Consider the following 23,950-nt stretch of genomic DNA (forward strand, 5'->3'; position numbering starts at 1 on the left):
CCTCTTTCTTTTCTTTTAATGGCTGCTTTTCTGATGTTGGAGAGTGCTGTTGCTATGACTTGTTTGTGCTGTCTACGTGGTACAATAGGAAATCTAACGTTTTCTCTGGTTATGTTTGGGGGTACAATATTTTTTAGTACAGTAACTGGAGGTAGTAGTGTAGTGCTATGTGGCATTTCATTTATTACTTCTTGAATATCTTTAAGGTATATATCCCAAGTGTTGTGTCTTTTGCCTGCATATAATCGACATAAAGAGCCTATGTCCTTCATACATCGTCTGCTGGATTTACGCTAGATTTGTACTTAGATATGTAGATGGGTTTTCTTTTGTGTTGTTTTAACGTGTTCTGGCATTGCACTGATTTGTATTGTGGACCATTATCAGAAATTATTCGTTCCACTCGACCTACTTGTCTGAAAAAATCTTGTCTAAGTGCCTTACTTATAGTAAGACCTGTTGCCCGTTTTAATGGTGTTAAGGTAACATATTTAGAAGTAAGTTCCAAAACGACAAATATGAAAATATATCCATTTTTGTGTGTGGGAGTGGCCCCATCAAATCTGTTGCAGCTATTTGTTTTAATCATTTAGGGATTATTGGAAACATAGGTGGTTTGGTTTGGAAAGTGACGTGTTTAGCCCTCGTCTTTCCATATTAGGAAAATGGCTTGTTTGTTTTATTTTTAAAAAGCATTTCTTTGGTCCAAAGTGGCCATTACTTAAATGAGTATACCATATGTACTTATTAATTAGTTCATCTGGGATATAAATTAACCATTCATTTGTTGCAACATTTCGTCTAAAAAATTAAACAATGTTTTTTACGAAATAGTGCTGTCGAATGTCTGGAAAATCCTTACGTCTCCACTTGTGTTTGATTCCTAGTATTTCGGGATCCTTGCCCTGTTCTTTGCCTGTTTTTCAATGCTGTCGTAATGTAGTTTTCTAAAGGTACTTGTTTCATATAGTACATTGTAAACTGGTCTTCTGCTGCTTCCAAATCTATGTTATTGGATGCACCCTGTGGACATCGTGATAAAGCATCTGCTAATACATTCGCTGGTCCTGGTATGTGTGTAATAGTGAAGTCAAATTCTTGTTGTATTAACATCCATCTGGCTAACCTCCAATGAGTTAGTTTGGAGGATAACAGAAATTCTAATGCTTTGTGGTCAGTGTATACTTTTGTTTTTCTTCCGAATTGGAAGTATCGAATACGTTGGAAGCCCCATACAATGGCCAATGCTTCCAGCTCCGACTGGCAAATGCAATTGTTCTTTATGATCTTAGCCCTTCCTGTTCGTATTCTTGGAATAAAACAACTTCTAAACCTGTTTTCGCGCTATCAGTGGCCATACAAATATTTTGTGTTAGATCAGGATGTGCTAAAAAGGTGCTGTTGTTAGTGCGTTTTCACTTTTAAAAATTCTTCATTGGCTTGTTGATCCCATACCCATGGCGCGTTTTTTCTAGTCAATGCACATAGGCGTGGTGTTGCGAGAGGGTCGATCCAAATAAATTTTTTATAGAATCCGGTGAGACCTAGAAATCCTCTGAGAGTTTTCTTATTATATGGAGTACAGAATTCTTTGATTGCCGTTAGTTTTTCTGGGTCGGGCATTACCCATTTCTCGGAAATTCTGTGTCCTAGAAATTTGACCTCTCGCCTTCCAAATTTGGATTTTGTTATATTTACGTTGACCCCATGCTCTTTCGTGATTTGTAAAAACTGATTTAATGTGTCGTTGTGATGTTCCCAAGAGAGTTCTGCTATAATCACATCATCAACATAAGAAGTAATTTTTTGTAAAATTTCAGGGCTGAGTATAGTATTAAATCCCCTAATAAACGCTGCTGATGATATGTTTAAACCAAATGGCAGTCGTTTAAACTGGTAACATCTACCGAATACGATAAATGCTGTAAGTTTTCTACATTCTGGGGCCAATTCTATTTGCCAGAAACTACTCCGTAAATCAATTGATGAAAATATCTTAGCACTGTGGAAGTTTTGTATCAATTCCTCTAATTTTTCTGGGCGATCTGTCTTAGTGATTATGATTATGTTGATCTGTCTGGAATCAAGCACTAACCTGATGCTCCCATCTCGTTTTTGTACAATATGGAGCGGGCTGTTATATGTGGAGGTAACTGGTTCAATAATATCGTCATCTAACGTTTTAGATATCTCCTGGAATACTTTATTCCTGTAGCTTAATGGGATTGTATATGGTGGCACTCTAAATGGTTTGTGCTGTTTTACTTCAAACTTGTACTGAAAGTGTTTAATACTGCCAGTCTCATGTAAAAATACCTCTGCTTTATCTCGTAAAATACCCTCTAATTCTCTTTTACTGTGTTCCGAAATACCTTGAACATCTTGCAATTTTTCGTCGATTTCTTTATGGACTTTTAACATGAGTTGAGGCGATTCCTTCTTTTGTGCATACCATTCTAATTCTTCATCCTCTTTATCTCGCGTCATTCTTAATTGTTTGTTTATAACTGGTATTTCTTCTAATTTTAGCTTTTGCTCAAAGAGAAGTGTGACATTCCAGAATGTTACGCTACCTTTCCCCATATCTATTATCGCTCGTCTCTCATTTAAAAATTTGCACCTATAATCAAATCTACAGTTAGTTTAGGTATAATCACGAAGTTGGCTTCGATCGTTTGACCTTGGCGCGAAAGAGTTAACCTAGTTTGTCTCGTAACTTACGCAGCATTGTTTCTAATAGGACCTCTTACTTTAATCTTACGTGTTTTCAGAACTGGCAATTCCTCATTGGCATTCCACTGCATGAATAAATTTTCTGAGATAGCAGTCAGTTCACTTCCGCTATCAATTACAATATTGACTGGGATATGCTTAACCATGACCTTCACAATTGGTTGAATTTGAAAGGGTTGGTTCTGTTCCTCTTCTGCTTGCATCAACGAATCCTCCACTGAATCATACATGAGTCTTTTTAGGAATTTCTCTTGTGAAGTAGAACTTTCTGTAGGATAAGCTTCGACTGCTACTTCTCTCTCTTTTATTTCCTCTTCTCTATTTCTTCCTTCATTTACGTTTTCCTCTTTATCCTCTACTTTTTCCTCATCATCGTCTATCTTCTCCTTCTTCGTCGCTACTACCACATAATCACATCTAAATGCTCTAATTATCGTTTCATAACTTCCTTCATTATATACGTTGGGTTGTGTGCCCACTCGTACCTTTTTTTCAACTTCTGTCGACAGCGAATTATCCTCATTGAATTCGCTTTCCCCGGTTTCCATCTCAAATAGCTCTACAATACTCATTACTTCGTCCTTTCCTCCTACATTCGTTGTGCATGCCTCTAGTAATTCATCTTCCTCGTCAGTATTCTCCCAATTAATTTTGTCCCAACACGATATTGTTATTTTCTTGTCTTCGTTTTCATCTGGTCCCTGCAGATTCGTTTCTTCCTTATTCTCTTCTCGTGATAAGATTTTGACTTCTCTGTTGAAGGTGCTGCAATTGTCCTGGGTCGGTGCGTCATTCTCTTTGGCATGGACACTTAGCTGTCAATTCGAACGTTTATGGGGTTTGGTGGTCTTACCTCCACCTCTTCTATCTGTATTCGCTTTTCTTGTTCAGCTTGTTGATAGTGGTTTCTTTGTTGATAATTTGTCGGTCTATTGGTTCTCCAGTACCCGTTCCGGTTGTCGTTATTCTCTCTGTAATAGTTGTTGCAGTTCCTGGGTGAATTATAGTTATTGCCATATTCTCTTCTAAATCCACAACCGGTTCTTTGTTGAAATCTATTGTCGTTTCTTGGTGCGAAGTTATCACGTGGTTCGTAATTATTGTTTCTTCGTACTGTGTCTTGTGGATTCCACTGCGTTTTGCTTTCGTTTTCACGTGCGCTTCGTCTTTTTCTTGCGTCATCTTCCGAAAATATGAACTCTAGTTCCCTTAGAATACCCTTAAATGCTTCGACGTCATTGCCTCTGCGACCTACTGATGACTGCTGGTATTTCAATGGTAGCTTCATCGCGCATAATTTAATGAACTCTCCGTCACTGTATGGTACATCTAAGCATTGATTTTTGTTTGCCATTACTTCGAAAAATTTCACGGGACTCTTCTCTCCTGAATTTTCAAAAGATGGGTTCTGTAATAATTCGTACTTCACTCTGTTCTGTTCTTCGCTGGAACAATATAGTGAGAGAAACGTGTCTCTGAAATGTTCGTACGATCGGCATGTCGCTGCAACATTCTGCATGGTTTCTGCGACTGTTCCTGACATGTGTGCACATATAAAGTCTAATTTGTGTGATAGCGTACAGTGTTCTGGTAATCCTACTCGGAATTGATCAATCAAAGTTCGTAGATGTAATGAGTTTCCTTCTCGAAAGTGTTGAAATTTTCTGACTATGAGGAAATGATCGTTGTCGTACTTCGTCATAGTTCCATATGAAATTCGCGATTCTTCGCCACTTTTGTTTCTGATCATTTCTCCCGTCGTTCTTTCCGGTTGTGGTAGATCCACTGGATATTGCCACTGTAACTTTCGCCTACCCTTGCTTAGTATCGTTGGAGTGGTGTGCAATAATTTTCTTCCATCGGTTGTGAACGTGTAGCTGAATGCATCGCACTTTACTCTTCGCGACCTGGCTTTCCATTGTCACGTATTGGTTGGGTATCTTGTCTGGCTAACCTTGCTGCTTCATTGCACGATCCAAACTGTCTTGAAACATACATTTGGAGTTCCGCATGTGTTTGTGATGACGTTTGTTCATCTAAAATTTCTAAACGTGTTTGTTGCGGTGCAGGCTGTCTAATTTCACATATGTTACTTTCCGCCTGTGATTGGGATCGCAAATGCGTAATATCTTCGTTAATTGCTTGTTTTTCCGGTGCTGTTACAGATACGGATGTGGTTGCAGACTCTGTGCTTGTTCGATCCTGTTCACTACGCGCTTCAATGGTTTGCAACAACTCTGTTCGCAATTTCTGAAATTGTCGCTTCGTTTGCGCTTCTATTTTGTCTATGTGGTTATCTTTTCAGCGCTGCTTTTGTGATACGTTTGTGTAACACACTGTTTTCAACCATTTCACGCGCTGTACCTGCTGCTTGTCTAGTAATTACGTTTATCTGTTTCTCTAGTTTCTTGACTTCTCCCTGGGTGTTGTTACGTAATGTTTTGATCTCGTCCTGAATGTCATTATGCAATGATTGTACGTCCTCTTGTACCTTGTCAATGTCTGTTCTCAATTGATTGTGACCTGTTATTAAGTTTCCTAACACTTCTCGAGATTCTTTCCCCTCGTCTTCAATATGACTTAGGTGTAACTGAATTTTTTTGTTTTATTCTTTAATCTCACGCATCTGTCTAGTGGTTTCTGCATTCTGAATTTGAATTTGGTTCGCTATGTCTTGGTTTCCGTAATTTGTTGTAACAATTCTGGCATATTGGTGGGTCCTATTGCGTTTTCTTCCGACGTTCTACGCTCTGTGTTTTCGCCCAAGTGTTGGTTCACAACCGATTGCATTGAACTGTGCTGTGACACGTTTCTGCTCGCATTCCTTGTACTCTGTGGTGAGGGATCTCTGATTACTTGTACTATGAGTTCTACGTATTCAAGACGCAAGTTAGAATCCTCATCGACTGTCTCTCTACTTTCCTGCTCCTCTGTCGTATGCTGACTTATGTTTTCTATGCCTTGACGTACATTATCCTCGTTGTGGTGCGTTATATGTCCTATTTCTCGCGATACTGCATCGTCTGTTGTACTGTCCTCTATTCTCTGTCCATTTTCATGCTGGGTCTCTAACTCAATTAGTTCAAGGTCTCGATCTGCCATTGCTAATCTTTCCGAATCCCTTATTTTCTGTTTTAAAAGCAATTCACGCGCCCTACTTCGCGTCAACATGCGCTCATACGATCTCACGCGTTTCATAAACGTTTTGCTCACACGACTGGACAAACCATTCACTTACCTGTCAGAACCAACTTGTCAACGATGTATACGCCACCTGTGTGCTTGCATTGGAGAGAAAACTTAATTCTAACAATATTAAAATTCATAACTTAATTATGCTATTGTTTCTGCTACAATGTCTCACTATTTATTGAATACTTTCTTACTATCTATCGCTGCAGCTACTGTTTTCGACAATGTATAACTTTAAGAAAAAAATTTTTACTACGAAAATCTTTCAGCAGGTATTTTTCTGACCTGGTTAGGCATGTGGTCGACCTTCAGTCATGGTATTTTACCACCCTGGCAGGGTCACCATTTTCTAACATTCTGGGTGGTGTCTGTTTGTTCTATATCGTGTCTCCCTAACACTTTCGCGCAACGACGCTCTGAGCGTATTTTTAGTTAGCTGGTAAAATAACGTCGAAAAAGCAGTTAAGTTTACCATTGGAAATTTTATTTTACTCACAAAACATTGTTTATAAATTGCACTATTGATAAAAGGAAGTGTTTTAATACAGGCTGGTAAAAACCAACTGTGTTCAACAAAAATGTGAACGAATATTCCCTGAATTGGTTTCCAAGTTCTACAATGGATCGAAGGGTGACCTATGCCATATCACATTTATAATCTAGGTTTAAATTAAGTTTCACAAAAGAGAAAACTATCAAAATGGTCTACAGTTACCCTCAATTATCTTTAATTACTTATCTAACTTGTCGTAAATTACAGTGGCTGATGTGGCTTCTCAATAACTATATAACAGAAAAATCATCGCGTTTCAGATTTTTACTTCAAGTGGCAAATGTGAACACCATGAGCTTTAATTGACGATCGACACTAGTATTGCGCAAAAAAGGGGGTGTAACAGATGAAACTTCTGCAGTTCTGAGTGAAGCTTTATGCGCTCATTACCTTGTTGGTGTTGGTCAGGGGCGGCGCCCGGCGCTGCAGCCATCCAGCTCGCCGTCTCGGAACTAACTAACCTCTCCTTACTACCATTTACCGAAGTTGGTTAAAAAAAACTATCTGGCTGTGTTTTTATCTGACCAATCAGGGTCTCAGTGTTAACCTTAAGCTCCGCCGATAAAAGTTCTGTCCATCCAATGAGAAACGTTATACTTTTCGTGGTGGGGCAATGTTTTTAAAGTTTGCAACGTAACAGAGACGCGAAAAAGTCTCACGCTAAAACTTGCAGCTGGTGTGGCCCTTTTTGTGTTATCCGAAAGATTGAGCTGCACGAACACGAAACTGCAGTGCCAAACTAGCTACAGATTCAGACGAAATAACTGCACAGATGTGTATGAGAATTATTAAAATTATGTGGACTATATCCGACATGTGTGTACCCTGGCCAAGCTGCGGGTAAAAAGCTATTATTAAAGGCTTGAATCGATTTCAACCAAACATGGTACACATGTACCTTACTATGTAGAAAAAAGCACTGTAGGTGTAAGAACCAGCAGTCACCTATTGGACTGGGTGTTATGTGGATAGAGAAGGGTAAGGAAGAGATAGGCAAAGAGGGGGAAGAAAGACATCGGCACAGATTGACGAAGGAGAAGATGGCCAGAATAAAGAGTGGACGGAAATGGACAAAGGAAGGGAAGGAGATGGACAGAGGAGGGAAGAGGGACAGAGAGAGGAAAGAGATGGACAGAGAAACGGGAGGAGATGGACTGAGAGAGAGGCAGGCAGGCGAGGTGGACATGGGGATGTGGGAATAAACAGATGAAGGGAACAGGACATGGACAGAGAGAGTGGAAGAGGAGATTGATAGTGAGAGTGAGGGGAGGTCGAGGAGGGTATAAAGAGAGTGGGCAGGAGAGAGAGGAACAGTAGGTGTAAGATAGTGGAGGACGATATGGACAGAGAGGGAAGAAGTAGATGGACAGATGGACAGAGATGAGAGGAACAGATGAACATACAGAAGGGACAGAGAGAGGAGGAAGAGGAGATGGACAGAGGGAAGAAAGAAGAGGAGATTGACAGGGACAGGGGTAGATGGACTGACAGAGAAGGAGGAGGGCGATATGGATGGAGAGATGATGGGGATGCAGAGGAAAGGATGGACAGAGATGGGAGGAACAGATGAACATAGAGAGTGGAATAGCAGATGGCTGAGGCAAGAGATGCAAGGAGAATGGAGGAGGTGCGCAAAAAAGGGGTGATATGGAGCAGAGTGGAGAGCAGAGGAGATGGACAAAGAGACTAGGAAGTATGGGCTAATGCAGCTGGAGTAAATACATACGTGGGCAACAGTGGGCACTCAGTTAAATAAATAAATTTTACCTTTTTGTAGGTGTCTAATCGTATTTATTGCCACTTCAGTGTTTACTGAAGACAGCACGACAGCTGTGGCTTTACGAACATTACTGTTGGCCATCTGCATTCGTTCATCCTTGAAGTCTTCCCTGACGGTGAAGGCAACAGTCCGTATTACGAGGTCAGTATCATGCTAGAATGGTTTGAGGAGCACGATAGGGAACCCACGTTGGTGTCTTCAATACCAGACCCACGTGATCAGAAACCGATCGAACATATCTGGAAAGCTAATAGGCGCCAAGTCGGCACACACAGACTCATAATACTGATGGGGACTGCGTAGACACTTGGTGCCACATACCTACGAGGCCGCAAGTATGACTTGTGGAATCCACGTCACGCCGAGTCGCTGCTCTGCTGTGGTACGAAGGAGTAGCAACACGCTATTACGGCAAAATATTTGTCAATAGGGAAGAGGTCTAACTCGAACCGATGAAATTCGAGTTACCAGTGTAAAGAAGAAGATGCCGAAAGACGAATCGTATGTAGTGCCCCATAGTTTAGCGAGCGGCACGTCATCGGGAGGCCAGCAGTTGGTGCCGCGATAGCCGGTCTCACACAGAGAGCGCCTGCCAGAATTGTGCCAATTGCAGCGCACAATGGCGGCAGTTGATCCCGCGCCAGCAGGCAGCGGCGTGCGCGCCTGCAGATAGCGCCATTGTCCGCCGCTGAATGGGAAGCGGGTCGGACCGGATCGGATCGTCCCAGGCCAGCCTGCGACCTGTCCCCTGTTCCCGCGTTGCCCCGCTCGCGACGCGACAGCCGTCAGAGGATTAAACGTATAGGCCGCAGCGGACGCCGGGGATAGGCGGAGGTGTCGAGGCCTGCCCGGGAGAAAGAGGTGGGCGGAAGTCGTAGCGAGACCCGCGCTCGTCTGCACCGCGTTAAGAGGATAGCGGACGACGAGCCGGCAGCTGAGGCCGCAGCGACGCCTGTCCTCTCGGCGGCTGGGCAGAGGTGACGAGCAGGCAGTTTACCTCCGCTCGAGTTGGTCTAGGGGAGCTTGCGGCGCTAAGCTAATCCTTCACGTTGCCCACTCCAGGCGTCTGACTCTGTACGTGCGTTCAGCTTACAAAGTGAGTTCTCTCACGTATTGTGTCAGAATTCTTCACTCCTCGAAAGTGCAGTCGTTTCAGTTGTTTCGCACCAGCATCTGCCAGGACTGCACAGCTGTGGTCGACTGGACACGCAACCTCCACAAGTCCATGTCACGCATTTCTTTTACTTCTTTGTCGCATCCCATCCTCTACCTGTCGGATCATAGGGCACAGAAAAACAGATTTCAAATCCATTAACGACCGTCCGACGTCGGTTACCTTGACCGATAAACTCGGCTACCCTATTTCCAGTTTTTTTTATTTTTTTGCCTCGTCAGTCTGACTTGTTTGATGTGGCTTGCCACAAACTTCTCTCCCGCGCCAAGCTATTCATTTCAGTGTTGACACTTGCATAGTATGTCCTCCTTAACGACTTAGTTCATAGGATTTGGCGACCCATAAAAAGCTTTCGACAATGTAGAATGGAGAAAGACGTTCGAAATTGTGAGAAAAATAGGTGTAAGCTGTAGGGAGAGATGGATAATATACAATATGTAGAAGAACCAAAAAGAAATAATAAGAGTGGACGACCAAGAATGAAATGCTCAGATTAAAAAGGGTGTAAGATACAGATGTAGTCTTTCACCACTACTGTTCAATCTGCAGTTTGAAGAAGCAATGACGGAAATGAAAGAAGGGATCCAGATTCCAATTAAAATTCATGGTGAAAGGAAAGATATCCATGATAAGATTCGTTCATAACATTTCTATCCTGAGTAAAGGGAAGAAGAGTTACATGATCTGCTGAATCGAATGAACAATCTAATGAGTACAAAAAATTGGTTCAAATGGCTCTGAGCACTATGGGACTTAACATCTTAGGTCATCAGTCCCCTAGAACTTAGAACTACTTAAACCTAACTAACCTAAGGACATCACACACATCCATGCCCGAGGCAGGATTCGAACCTGCGACAGTAGCATAATGAGTACAGAATATGGATTGAGAGTAAATAAAAGAAAGACGAAAGTAATGAGAAGTAGCAGAAATGAGAACAGCGAGAAACTTATTGTTACGGTTGGCGGAAACGAAGTAGATGAAGTTAAGGAATTCTGCTACCTAGGCAGCGAGCCGGCCACTGTGATCGAGCGGTTCTAGGCGCTTCAGTCTGGAATTGCACCACCGCTACGGTCGCATGTTCGAATGCTGAGTCGGGCATGGATGTGTGTGATGTCCTTAGATTAGTTAGGTTTAAGTAGTTCTAAGTTCTAGGGGACTGATGACCTCAGATTATAAATCCCATAGTGCTCAGAGCCATTTATCTAGGCGAAAAACAACCAATGACGGACGGAGCAAGGAGAACATCAAAAGAAGTTTAGCACTGGCAAAAGAAGCATCTCTGGCCAAGAGAAGCCTAGTAGTATAACACATAGTCCTTGATTTCAGGAAGAAATTTCTGAGAATGTACGTCTAGACTACAGCATCGTATGGTAGTGAAATATTGATTGGGGAAAACTGAAACAGAAGAGAATCTAATCATTTGAGATGTGGTGCTACAGACGAATGTTCAAAACTGGGTGCACTGATAAGGAATGAGGAGATTCAGCTAAGAACTGGAGCGGAAGGAAATATTACTTGATTACTTAAAACGTTCCTGTGATCCTTTCCCTTCTCCTTGTCAATGTTCCTTCCTTCACACATCCATGCCCGAGGCACGAATCGAACCTGCGACCGTAGTGGTGGCGCAATTCCCGACTGAAGCGCCTAGAACCGCTCGGCCACAGCGGCCGGTCGCTGCCTAGGTAGCAGAATTCCTTAACTTCATTGACATCGTGACCATCAATCCTGATGTTAAGTTTCTCGCTGTTCTCATTTCTGCTACTTCTCATTACTTTCGTCTTCCTTCCATTTACTCACAATCGATATTCTGTACTCATTAGATTGTTCATTCGATTCAGCAGATAATGTAATTCTTCTTGACTTTTACTCAGGATAGCAATGTTATGAACGAATCTTATCATGGATATCCTTCCTTTCACCTTGAATTTTAATTGCAATCTGGATCCCTTCTTCCATTTCCGTCATTGCTTCTTCAGAGTACAGATTGAGCAGTAGGGGTGGGGGTGGGGGGTGGGGGGGGGGGGGGGGGGGGGGCGAAAGACTACATCTCTGTCTTACACCCATTTTATCTGAGCATTTCTAAAACCGCTCGGACACTTCCATCCTTCTGCAGCGTTACATATCAGACGCTTCGCTTTCCTCTTTCTCGCTCCTCCCACATTTCCATTGTCACTTCCATGCAATGCTGAGACCCAAACGTACGTTCGTCCTTGAATTCATGCCGAAAATTAGTAGCGACACCATTCCTTTGCCCGCAAATGCCCTATTTGCCTGTTCTAATTTGGTTTTGGGGTTCTCGTCGCTTCATCCATCACATGACATTTTTCTTCCTTCCGCATTCCATCTGAAAAATATACCCAAAAATGCCTAGCAGAGTTCTTGAGCCGGCCGGAGTGTCTGTGCGGTTCTAGGCGCTACAGTCTGGAGCCGAGCGACCGCTACGGTCGCAGGATGGAATCCTGCCTCGGGCATGGATGTGTGTGATGTCCTTAGGTTAGTTAGGTTTAATTAGTTCTAAGTTCTAGGGGACTGATGACCTCAGAAGTTAAGTCCCATAGTGCTCAGAGCCATTTGAACCAAGAGTTCTTTAGCGAGTCACGATGACAGACAGAATTCCCAACGAAATGAAGAAGTCCAACTTCTTATACTCACAGTATAATGTTCCACAGTTTAGGCCCTTGTGGTCCGGAAAATGAACTGACTTTAGCCATGGCGCAATGATGTCCAATACTATGCAGATATTATGCCGTTATCATCACTACTGGGAAAAGATGTTAATTTCCCTCCCATTATTACCGTAGGAAGCTCCATGATTACCCCCTTTTCATAAAACAATGGAAAAGGGGGAAGAGTGTGACTTATGGAGGAGTTAAGAAATGTGATTTGACTTTATGATCTAGCAGTAAATCATTGAGCTGTAAGTGGGGTAAATATGTGAATTTACTATAACGTAGTTGGGTTAGAAGGTCTCTGACTGCCCTGCTTCCAATAAATTGAGTATAAAAGGGGGAGGGGAGAGAGGTGGTGAGGGAAGGGTAAAGGTGAGGGTAAGGGAGAGGGTCATGACTTAGAAAGGGAGCGAGCTTTAGGAGACGGGAGGGGCACGATGCCGTCATGTATATACATGCCAGCAATATGACGATATATAGTGAAAATTGGTCCAGAATCGCCAAAGATGCAATGGGCTCAATTCGATAATGCTCTCATTCCACTGTTCAAAATCGGCAGATATTTCCAACTTACCCATAATAAGTGAGGCTGCGAATACAACAGCGCCTAATTACAGTAAGCACATACGCATTTAAGCACTCATACTTCCCGGTGTATTCGCGAATGCAACGTTGAAATCTCAATGAGTGCTACAATGGGAAGTACTCTCTGCCATGCATTTCACAGTGGTTTCCAGAGTATAGGCGTAAACGTACAATGTGCAACCTCGGTGTGAAATGTGTGCGGAATCCTTTCACAGACCACGAGCTGCCATGGTGAGTTACGCAGACTACCAATGCAGACATCGAAGGAGATCTGTGAAGTGGTCACTGAAATACTTCTATTCCAGTAAATACTGTGTAGTTGGGGCTAGTCAAAGGATGACAGAAATAATTTTTGCCGCAGAGAGATGACAGAAACATTTACGTAGCTCTGAGTCCAAAGACACTGCGGTCATTACCCCAGTGCCAATAGATTCCACACTGGAGTGGTTCGTTTTTCAGTGGACCTAACGAGCAACGAGTTACGTTGGGAAGATAAGTGCGCGGGTTCACCCTTTACCTCGGACGCATAGTGAATTGCGACTCTTACTTTGTAAATAGTCGGCGGAATTAATCTAACTCAATCGCGGTCGTATTTCAGAGGCTTAATTAAGCTCTGGGACGACTACATAATACACGCGCATTGGTAGCCCTGCAGTTTATCGATCCCACGCGGCATTTGTTTCCCTGCAGTTAGTAAACACGTGGGTCTTCCAGATCACATCGTATAAACTGACAAGGAGTGACTTTAGTTATTTCACAGATTCGGTAATTCTCTGCTTAAGACAGAAATTAAAAAAAATATCATTAGGCTGCGCTTTATAGGAGGTTTCCTTTGAAACCTTATCTCCAGGTGGCCTAACAATGTCTTACGCATCTCCCTTTATTTATGCTGAAATGACAAAAGTCACGCGATAGCAATGTGCACATCATATATGTACAGATGGAGGGAGTATCGCTTAGACAAGGCATGGAAGGGCAGTGCTTTGGCGGAGTTGTCATTTCTACTCAGGTGACTCATGTAAAAAGGTCTCCGACCTCATTACGATCGCAGAACGGGAATTAGGAGACTTTCATCGCTGCTTTATTTACCATTAGAACAGTCTACTTCGCATATTTTCATACGCTTATGTCATATGGTATTATTTTTTGGGGTAATTCTTGTGATTCAAAAAGAGTATTTTTGGCTCAAAAACGAGCTGTTCGAGCTATGTGTGGTGTAATTTCGAAAACCTCTTGTCGACCCCTATTCAATAGTCTGGAAATTTTGACATTGCTCTCACAGTATATATTTTCTTTAATGTCGTTTGTTGTTAGCAATATTAGCTTATTCCGAAGAGTTAGCAGCTTTCACTCAGTTAATACTAGGCAGAAATCAAATCTGCATGTGGAATGCACTTCCTTGACTCTTGTGCAGAAAGGAGTGCAGTATTCTGCTGCATCCATTTTCAATAAGCTACCACAAGAACTTAAAAATCTTAGTAGTAGCCCAAACACTTTTAAGTCTAAACTGAAAAGTTTCCTCATGGCTCACTCCTTCTATTCTGTCGAGGAGCTCCTGGAAGAGCTAAAAAATTAAGCAAATTCCAGTGTTACAATGTTGATTTTCTTTATTTAAACTTACGACTTGTCGCCTGAATATGTTTTCATATTTCATTTTATCTGTTTCTACAATCGTGTTATAATTTCATGTATTGACTCGTTCCATGACCATGGATACCTCTCCTTAATGTGGACCCACGGAACAATAAATAAATAAATAAAACAATGGTAGTTGCAGCTAGACGCATTGGACATTTCATTTCGAAAATCGTTAGTGAATTCGATATTCCGATATCCATAGTCTCCCGGGTGCGCCGAGAATACTAAATTTCAGGCATTACTTCTCACCACGGACAACGCAGTGTGCGACAACCTCGCTTAACGACCGAGAGCAGCGGCGTTTCCCGAAGAATTGTCAGTGCTAACATACAAGCAACATGGAGTAAAATAACCGCAGAAATCAATATGAGACATACGACGAACATGTCCACTAGGACAGCGCGGCGAAATTCGTCGTTAATGGGCTATGCCATCAGACGATTGATACGCCTTCTCTAGCAGCACCATATGGCATGCAGCGTCTCTCCTGGGCTCGTGATCCAAGTCTAATGGAAAACCGAGGCCTGGTCAGATGGGTCCTGATTTCAGTTGGTAAGAACTAGTGGTAGGGTTCAAGTGTGCTGCAGGCCCCAGGACCCAAGCTGTCAACAAGCCACTGTGCAAAATGACGGTGTGTCCACAATGGTCTGGGATGTGTCTACATGGAATGGAATGGATCCTCTAGTCCAGGTGAGCCAATCATTGTCTGGAAATGATTATGTTCGGCTAGATTCAAGAAATTCATGTTCCCAAACAATGATAGACGTTTTATGAGTGACAACGCGCCATAACACTGGGACACGCTTGAAGAACGTTCTGGACAATTACAGCGAATGATTTGGCCACCCAGATCGGTCGACCTGAATTTCATGAACAATAATCGAGAGGTCAGTTCATGCACAAACTCCTGCACCGGCAATAGTTTCGCAGTTTTGGTCAACCATAAAGGCAGCGTGGCTCAATATGTTTGCAGGGGACGTCCAACAACTTCTTGAGTCCATGCTAAGTCTAGATGCTGCCCCACGCCAGACCAGAAGGATGGCTGTCACGTTATTAGGAGGTATTCCATGACTATTGTCACCTGGGTGTATGGTATGCGGTTACCTGTGTAACGTAACGGCCTCTAAAAGGATGACTTGCTAAAATATTAGCGAGCAGTTTCATTTTAATGTGTTACTGTCACATTGTCCGGTTTATCTATGTTTTTTTTCTCTAAGTGATCAGCCATCCTTATATCTCTGTGTCGTTATTGTAGCTTTATTCTGGCATTATTTGTACTTTAATAGACGCTATGGAACATTTGACCAAATTTAAGGCACCTTTAACGAAATGAGATAGTGTGAACGAGAGGATGAAGATGATGGAGAGAGTGAGAGGTATTTTATGGGTAAGATTGACTCTTACTTCTTCTTACTAGTTCAGATGTTTTAACCACATACATTTCTACTTGTTTTGATATGGGCACTGACAACTTCATCGTTGAAAACCCATAAACCACAAACCACACGCAGACACACACACACACACACACACACACACACACACACACACACACACAGACACACACACACACACACACACACACACATACACACACTCAGACACACACACAGGTAAGATAGGACACAGTATTGCTACTTCAACAGCAATATGATGTATATCATGTGCCGTGTCAACACCAACTACTGAATAAAGACATTCTCCAGACTTTTCGAGACAAAAGTATCTACTTTGCTCTGCACGCTGTCTCATGCCTTCCATTAAGTCATCATATGTCTCGGGAGTCCAGTAAAGAACATCCTTGTTTCATCTCTCATCAATTCGTCTGAAGCTTCCTGGCAGATTAAAACTGTGTGCCCGACCGAGACTCGAATTCGGGACCTTTGCCTTCCGCGGGCAAGCGCTCTGCCATCTGAGCTACCGAAGCACGACTTACGCCCGGTCCTCACAGCTTCACTTCTGCCAGTATTTAGTCTCCTAGGTCCTCCCCGCAGGAGAGCTTCTGTAAAGTTTGGAAGGTAGGAGACGACACTGGCAGAAGTGAAGCTGTGAGAACCGGGCGTAAGTCATGCTTCGGTAGCTCAGATGGTAGAGCATTTGCCCGCGAAAGGGAAAAGTCCCGAGTTTGAGTCTCGGGCGGGCACACAGTTTTAATCTGCCAGGAAGATTCACATCAGTGCACACTCCGCTGCACAGTGAAAATCTCATTCTGGAAACATCCCCCAGTCTGTGGCTAAGCCATGTCTCCGCAGTATCCTTTCTTTCAGGAGTGCTAGTTCTACAAGGTTCGCAGGAGAGCTTCTGTAAAGTTTGGAAGGTAGGAGACGGGAAACTGGCAGAAGTGAAGCAGTGAGGACCGGGAGTCAGTCGTGCTTTCGTTGCTCAGATGGTAGAGTACTTACCCGCATAAGGCAAAGGTCCCGAGTTCGAGTCTCTGTCGGGCACAGATATTTAATCTGCCAGGAAGTTTCATATCAGTGCACACTCCGCTCCAGAGTGAAAATCTCATTCTCTATCAATTCGTCTACCTACACAACCAGCACACACTGATGAGTTCATTTCAACTACAGTCGCAATTATGCCTTCTACTCCAGTCTTTTCCCCGATCCACTAGTTTCTTTCCATGTCTCTCCCAGTAAATCCAAGCATGACCTTTATTTCTCGCTGAGTAGCTATCAGTTTCAGAGAGGTTGTAAGTATCCTGGTAGGGTACACTAAAATGTAAGGTTATCATAGCAGGGGACGCCAAAATGATAGATATCCTGGCAGGGTCTCCACAGTATGAGTTATCCTGGCAGGGGACGCCAAAATGTAAGGTTATCGTGGCAGTGGGCACCAAAACAAACGGTATCCTGGCAGGAGACGCCAAAATGAAAGTTATCCTGGCAGGGTCGTACACAATGCAAGATCACCCTTGGGGTGACTGTATAAAAGTGATGATTTGAGTGAGAAGGTAAGCAAAATTTCGTTTACTGACAACATTTATTTTTCCCAAAAAAACTAAGGCAGACATAATTAAAGTTATATAAATTATAATAGAACATCATAAACAATTAACAGGTGGTTTAAGACCACAATGGACAAGGATCCTGTGTGGAAAAAGTGAGTGAATTATTTTGGCCCTGAAAATGTGTATGACACGATCTGAACTGTTCTGGCTCTGAGCAGACTTTGATTGATGATCTACAGAAGTCTATATGGGTGCAGTTGAGATCAAGTGGCGATTGGGATTTGCACACCCAGATAAGGCCAGAGCAGCACTACGTTAACCTGTTTGCTTCGTGCAGCTGGTGGGATGTGTGCGGCAGAGATCAGACGTAAGGTGGCACCTGTGAATCGATCACAGCCACGAAAGAAATGCAAACGATCTAGCGATCAGGCAGAAGGATAGAAATTTACTCTCTCCAAAATCGTGTCGCTTCCCACTGCAACAAGCTAGCAGATACAATCTTACAAATCTTTATGTAAATTGCCTGTGCCTTGGAGCAAATTAGTCCTAGGTATGAGGTGTGCTAATGATTCTATCTCTAAACGTTTCCCTGATGCCAGCAATTCTTTTACGACCAAGGCAGCTGATGGAACTGGGTCACAGGCCTATTGGCAGTTCGGCGAACATAAAAATTTGTAAATTTTTACTAAGCGTGGCGCAGCCCACAATGCTTGGTTTATGACTCCACTGTGTAGACACGTCCCTTCAGTATATTGCCCCAGCCCAGCCTTCGGCTGGCTCCGATGCCAGTGTAGCGGGCATTGTCCTGCTGGAGGCCCATCTCGGCTAGTGGGCGCTCTGTCGGCCCTCTACGGCCGTAAGCCTGACTGGCAAGATGGGCTCGCTGCCATTTGGTTTCAACTTCCAAACATGCCGTTTCTACGAACTAAGAACCATAAAAATACCTCATACTTTTAGGGCCCTACCTGGCTCCATCAACGGCTGCTCAGGTCGTTAACTTTCTCGAGTCTCGCACAAGTTGCGTAACGTTGTAACAAAATCTTTATGAAAAATAGTTGAAAGAGTAATTTGTCCTCTCTCAAGGTCTCCTCTTTTCAAAGTCCATGTCTCATTATTCTTCATCCACATCTATGTCCATATGACTACTCTTCAGTTCAAATTTGTTTGGCATGGTGTGTATAGAACCATTTTCATACCATTGCTCGAGTGTTCCACTATCGAATGGCAAGTGGAAAAAAAATGAACCTGTAACACCATAGCTCTAACACTGCAATGATTTATTTTGGTTTTTGTTTCATTTAATATTACATCGTTAAGCTTCTGTAAATGTTTTTGATTGAGTAGATGACACAAAATTGTACACTCTTTTCTTTGTTTAAAACTTTGATGTCATGATTTGATTCTATGCAAAGTAATGTATCTGTCATTTAAATTCTTTGTCCCATTTGGAGGGAACAAAACTTACTGTATATAATTGTGATTTTGTGTGAATAATTTTTTGTAGAAATGTCAGTGTGTGGAAATGTTCTGTTTTATTTAATGCATTTGGTTGCTTTTTTGTAAACTGCTGATCTTCACTTAGGGTTCTTAGTTAGTTTGTATGTAAAAGGTGTAGTGGTTCCCCTCGGGAACGGAACTGTGTAACGCGCGCAAATTGTGGTAGGCCCATGTAGAAAAGGTGGAACAAGAGTCAGTCGGGGGCGAGCCACCAGTCGGGGACGAGCTACCAAACTGTGCACTGCCATGTAAATGTTGCATATTGTGCTGGTCCAGAGAGAGGAATTTTCTGATCTTTTCCAATGCCTCGGATGGATGGATAAATAGCTGGAACTATTCTGGAATTTGTATCTATCATCGCCACCAAGAAATGACAGAGTTCCAGCAATTCTACCTGCAATTCCACCTACCGACATGCAATCGCCACCACATTGCGCAATCACTGTAATGGAGTACTATAATAATGTACAGTGAAGAATCAGCTAAATGGATGTGTTAGTGTGCTTAAACATAAGGTAATTTATAACTGCATTTATGTACCTACCTTGATTTTTCTCCTTATCATAACACCTCTCAGGTTCCTCTCCGTTTGAACTAAAGTGATTTCCGAGTGTCCCTACTGAAAGAACATTAACAGTGTTTTTGATAATTAATACCTCTTGAACATAAAAAAAAGAAAGTTAATGAAAGTAATTTTCCTAATAAAACTGCTTATTAATGTATTGTTGCCAACTTCAAATTAAGAGTTCGTAAGACTGAGGCTTATAAAGTTTTGATTCGTAAATGATCTCATTACTGCCTGTTGTAAATCACAGAACGTGAGTCAGTATCTTACATATATGTTAATTTTGTGTCTCAATGTAGTAAAAGTGGAAAACTGCAGTGTGGAACGTTATATACTCAAGTTTGCTAACTGTTTGTCTCTCCTGTGTACCAGAAGTGCTTATTAATAATATAATAGGATCTATAGTTTGTGTATTGGGTTAATGCTCGGAAACAAGAAACGGAAAGACCACTAATTAAGGAAACCTTAATTTCTTTAGTCAAATGAGAGTGAGGAGCAACCTTTAAGTGGATTCAAATTAATTTTCATTTTAAATAGTAACGTATTCAACTAAGAGAGACTTAACCTTTATCCAATTAATGATTCTGCAGTGAATAGTAATAATAACGTTATAAAGACCATCCAGTTTGTGTAACCTTTAAAGTAATAGTGTGTTTCGGTATCTGTTATAAATTTGCAAATAGTTTGTGCTGCTTTAACTGTTAGTTTCAATCTTACCGTACACATATGTATGTGTCAAGAGTTCACTGCACTCGCGTGTGACAAAGTATAGGTTGTGTTTATCCATTCAAGTTACTAATAACTATTTTCTTGAACGAGAATGTTAATCATTCTCTTGCCTAGTTAGGCTGGCGACCGTTTTCTTTACTTGTTAAACAGTGCAGATAGGCAAAATTTTGTTTGTTGCTGTTCAAATATTTCCGTAATTCTGACTTTCATTTCCGATAAGCCACCTCCGTTAGGTACAACACGGTCAACACAACAAAATTCCTCCCAGAGGGTAACACTGCTCTGTTGCGTTATACCATAATTGCTTTAATAATATTGTTTTATTTCACAACCTGCTTTAAGGTTATGGTACAGCAGTGACAGAACGATAGAGTTATAAACCTCCAAACCTTTGCTTTCGAGCTCCAGTTTCTGTCATTTTATAACGATGGTCATTTCACCTTATGTAAGGAGGCACCAACAAAATGTTTTGTCATTGGGAGGAAAATGTTTGTGACTATCATTTCGTGAAAAGATTCTGCTGCAAAGAAAAATGCCTTTATTTTAGTGTCTGCCTCCCAAACTGGTTCGCCATACTTGTGACTCTTTCTCCTCTACCTCGCGTTGACAAAAACCGAGCTGTCCTTATTTGAACTCTTCCGATGTCATCTGTCAATCTCATATGGTAAGGATCCCATACCGCGCAGCACCACTGCAGAAGAGGACGCACACGCCTAGAGCAGGCAATTTCTTTAAGACCTGTTGCGTCTTGTAGGTGTTCTGCCAGGAAAACGCAGTCTTTGGTTCCTCTTCTCCGCAATATTTTATACGCGTTGGTTCCACATTAAATTGTCTCTAGTTGTAATCGCTAGGCATTTGTTTCAATTAATAATCTTTAAATGTGTTTGATTTACCATGTAACTGAAATTTTAGTAGTTTTGTGGAGGATCTCACAAGTTTTATTGTTTAGGGCCACTGTTTGCACCATCCAAATGTCTTTAATAAATCAGTTTGCAGTTAGTTTTGCTCTTCTGATGACTTTATTAGACGATACATGATAGCATCATCTTCAGAAAGTCTAAGATAAATTTGGGGTAGATTGTCTCCAAAATCGTTTACGTAGGAGCAGCAGAGGATCTTCATAATCTCAGATATCACCTCGGGTTCATTAGATGTCTTGCTGCCAGTTTCTAAAAGGAAATCATGAATCCAGTTACACAACAGAGACTGTACTTAAACCTGTTAACACACGCTGCTAATAATTTTTTTTTTTTATAACAGACTGGAGGTTTATGGAAATACATACCATAAAGGAAAGTTTCTTCTTCCACTCATTTGTTTTCTTAACCATACAGTCACGGTCTTCAACTGTCTAAAATGTTACAGTTTATCCTCTGTTTCTATGACTTCATTATTCAGTTGTCTATTATATTTTCTAAGTGTTAGTTATATATTAGTTCATCTGATTTTCAAGCCTTCTTAAAACACTGCCCCTCCGTTTTTACAAATGTATATTCTGTCTCCATGTTTCCCAGTTTGAGGACCTGACAACTTCCCTTTACGACGCGTCAGAATAGTTCTTACTGCTACATCCAGACCTGAATTCTCTCTCAGTTCAGAATTTCTCACTGTCTTGATGAAATGTAACTGAAGCACTGACGTTTGTATTCCTCAGAATACTAACATAGATTGAACCAGTGACTTGGTTTTCAAGGGCGGTTAGTAGAGATTTTGGTGATTTTGAATCAAAACCTTTAGCAAAGTCTATGAATTCCAGACAGAGCGCTACCATCGTTCATGACTTGCAAACGACCCACTACTTAAGCCAGATTCTTCTTTTGCTCGATTACATTCTATAGCACTTCTTTTACGCAGATGATCAGAATTATAGTGAGTTTTTTTGTGAATTCACGAAATTGACAGATAGATCTATACATTTTTAAGTCTTGTCGGATGCCCCACTTGGACAAATACGAGTAAATACAGCAATGTTCCTGTTGTTCTTGTGCCCTCATGTAATGTTTTGTGATTCCTGGCTAGATAATAGGTGGGTGATTCCTGGCTAGATAATAGGTGGGTGGCCGGTTTCCTATCAGTGCAACGCAATAATACATACGTGTTTAAAATATGCCTTCTGACTGGTTTGATGTGGCCCGCCACGAATTCCTTTCCTGTGCTAACCTCTTCATCTCAGAGTAACACTTGCAACCTACGTCCTCTATTATTTGCTGGATGTATTCCCATCTCTGTCTTCCTCTACAGTTTTTGCCCTCTACAGCTCCCCCTACTACCATGGAAGCCATTCCGTCTTAGCAGATATCCTATCATCCTGTCCCTTCTTCTTATCAGTGTTTTCCGCATATTCCATTCTGTTCATAACCTCCTCATTCATTACCTTATTAGTCTACCTAATTTTCAACATTCGTCTGTAGCACCACATCCCAAATGCTTCGATTCTCTTCTGTTCCGGTTTTCCCACAGTCCATGTTTCACTACCATACAATGCTGTGCTCCAGACGTACGTCCTCAGACATTTCTTCCTCAGATTAAGGCCTATGTTTGATACTAGTAGACTGCTCTGCAGTGCTAGTCTGTCCGCCTACGTAGCGTAGCCGTAGCGTTACTGCCTGCCACGCAGGGGGGCCGTGTTCGATTCCAGGCAGAGGACTGGGTGTTATATGTCTTTCATCATCATTGAGTCACAAGTCGCTGAAGTGGCATCAACTAAAGAGGACTTCCAATACGGCGGCCGAACGCCCCCGCATGGGGCCTCCCGGCCAACAATACGAAACGATCATTTCATTTATTTAGTGCTAGTCTGTTTTTGATGTCCTCCTTTCTCCGTTCGTCATTGCTTACTTTACTGCCTGGGTAGCAAAATTCCTTAACTTCATCTACCTCGTGACCATCAATTGTCATGTTAAGTTTCTCGCTTTTCTCATTTCTGCTACTTCTCATTACTTTCGTCTTTCTTCGATTTACTCTTAGTCCGAATTCCGCGCTTATTAGATTGTTCATTCGATTTAGCAGATCATGTAATACTTCTTAACTTTCACTGAGGATAGCAATGTCATCAGCGAATCGTATTTGACATCCTTTCACTCTGAATTTAGATTCCACTCGTAGAGCTTTCTTTTACTTCCATCATTGCTTCTTAGATGTACAGAATGAACTATAGGGGCGAAAGACTACATTCCTATCTTACATCCTTTTAATTCGAGCACTACATTCCTGGTCGTAAAGTCTTTTCCTCTTGGTTCTTTGTATATTACCCTTCTCTCACTAGCTTACCCCTACTTTTCTCAAAATTTCGGACATCTTGCACCATTTTACATTGTCGAATGCTTTTTCCGTGTCGACAAATCCTATGAACGTGTCTTGTTTTTTCTTTAGCCTTGCTTCCATTATCAACCGCAACGTCAGAATTGCCTCTCTCGTGCCTTTACCTTTTCCAAAGCCAAACTAATCGTCGCCTAGTGCATCCTCAATTCTCTTTTCCATTCTTCTGCCTATTATTCTTGTCAGCAACTTGTATGCATGACCTGTTACGCTGATTGTGCGATAATTATCGCACTTGTCAGCTCTTTCAATACAGGAACCAATTTAGGGCTTAACTTCAGTGGTCCAATCTGAAGTTCTATGGTTAAAGGCAATCTAACAACATGTACTAATTCTCGAATCTTGTCCATTCCCATATCAAGACTATATATATAATGACTAACGTTGCCTCACAGCTAGCTAAAGTGCGAGGCGACGACTATCGCTGTGGAAGACTACAGTACAGTCTGACGTATTGAGGTGCAATGCAAGCTGAGTCCAAATGCGGCTAGGTCGGTGGCGGCTGCCTGAAGGCCGCTGGCCAGGGGGCGTTATTCGCCTGTGCCCGAGGGGCCTGACTGCGT

This window comes from Schistocerca gregaria, chromosome 8 (assembly GCF_023897955.1).
Source record: "Schistocerca gregaria isolate iqSchGreg1 chromosome 8, iqSchGreg1.2, whole genome shotgun sequence".
Lineage (NCBI taxonomy): Eukaryota > Metazoa > Arthropoda > Insecta > Orthoptera > Acrididae > Schistocerca > Schistocerca gregaria.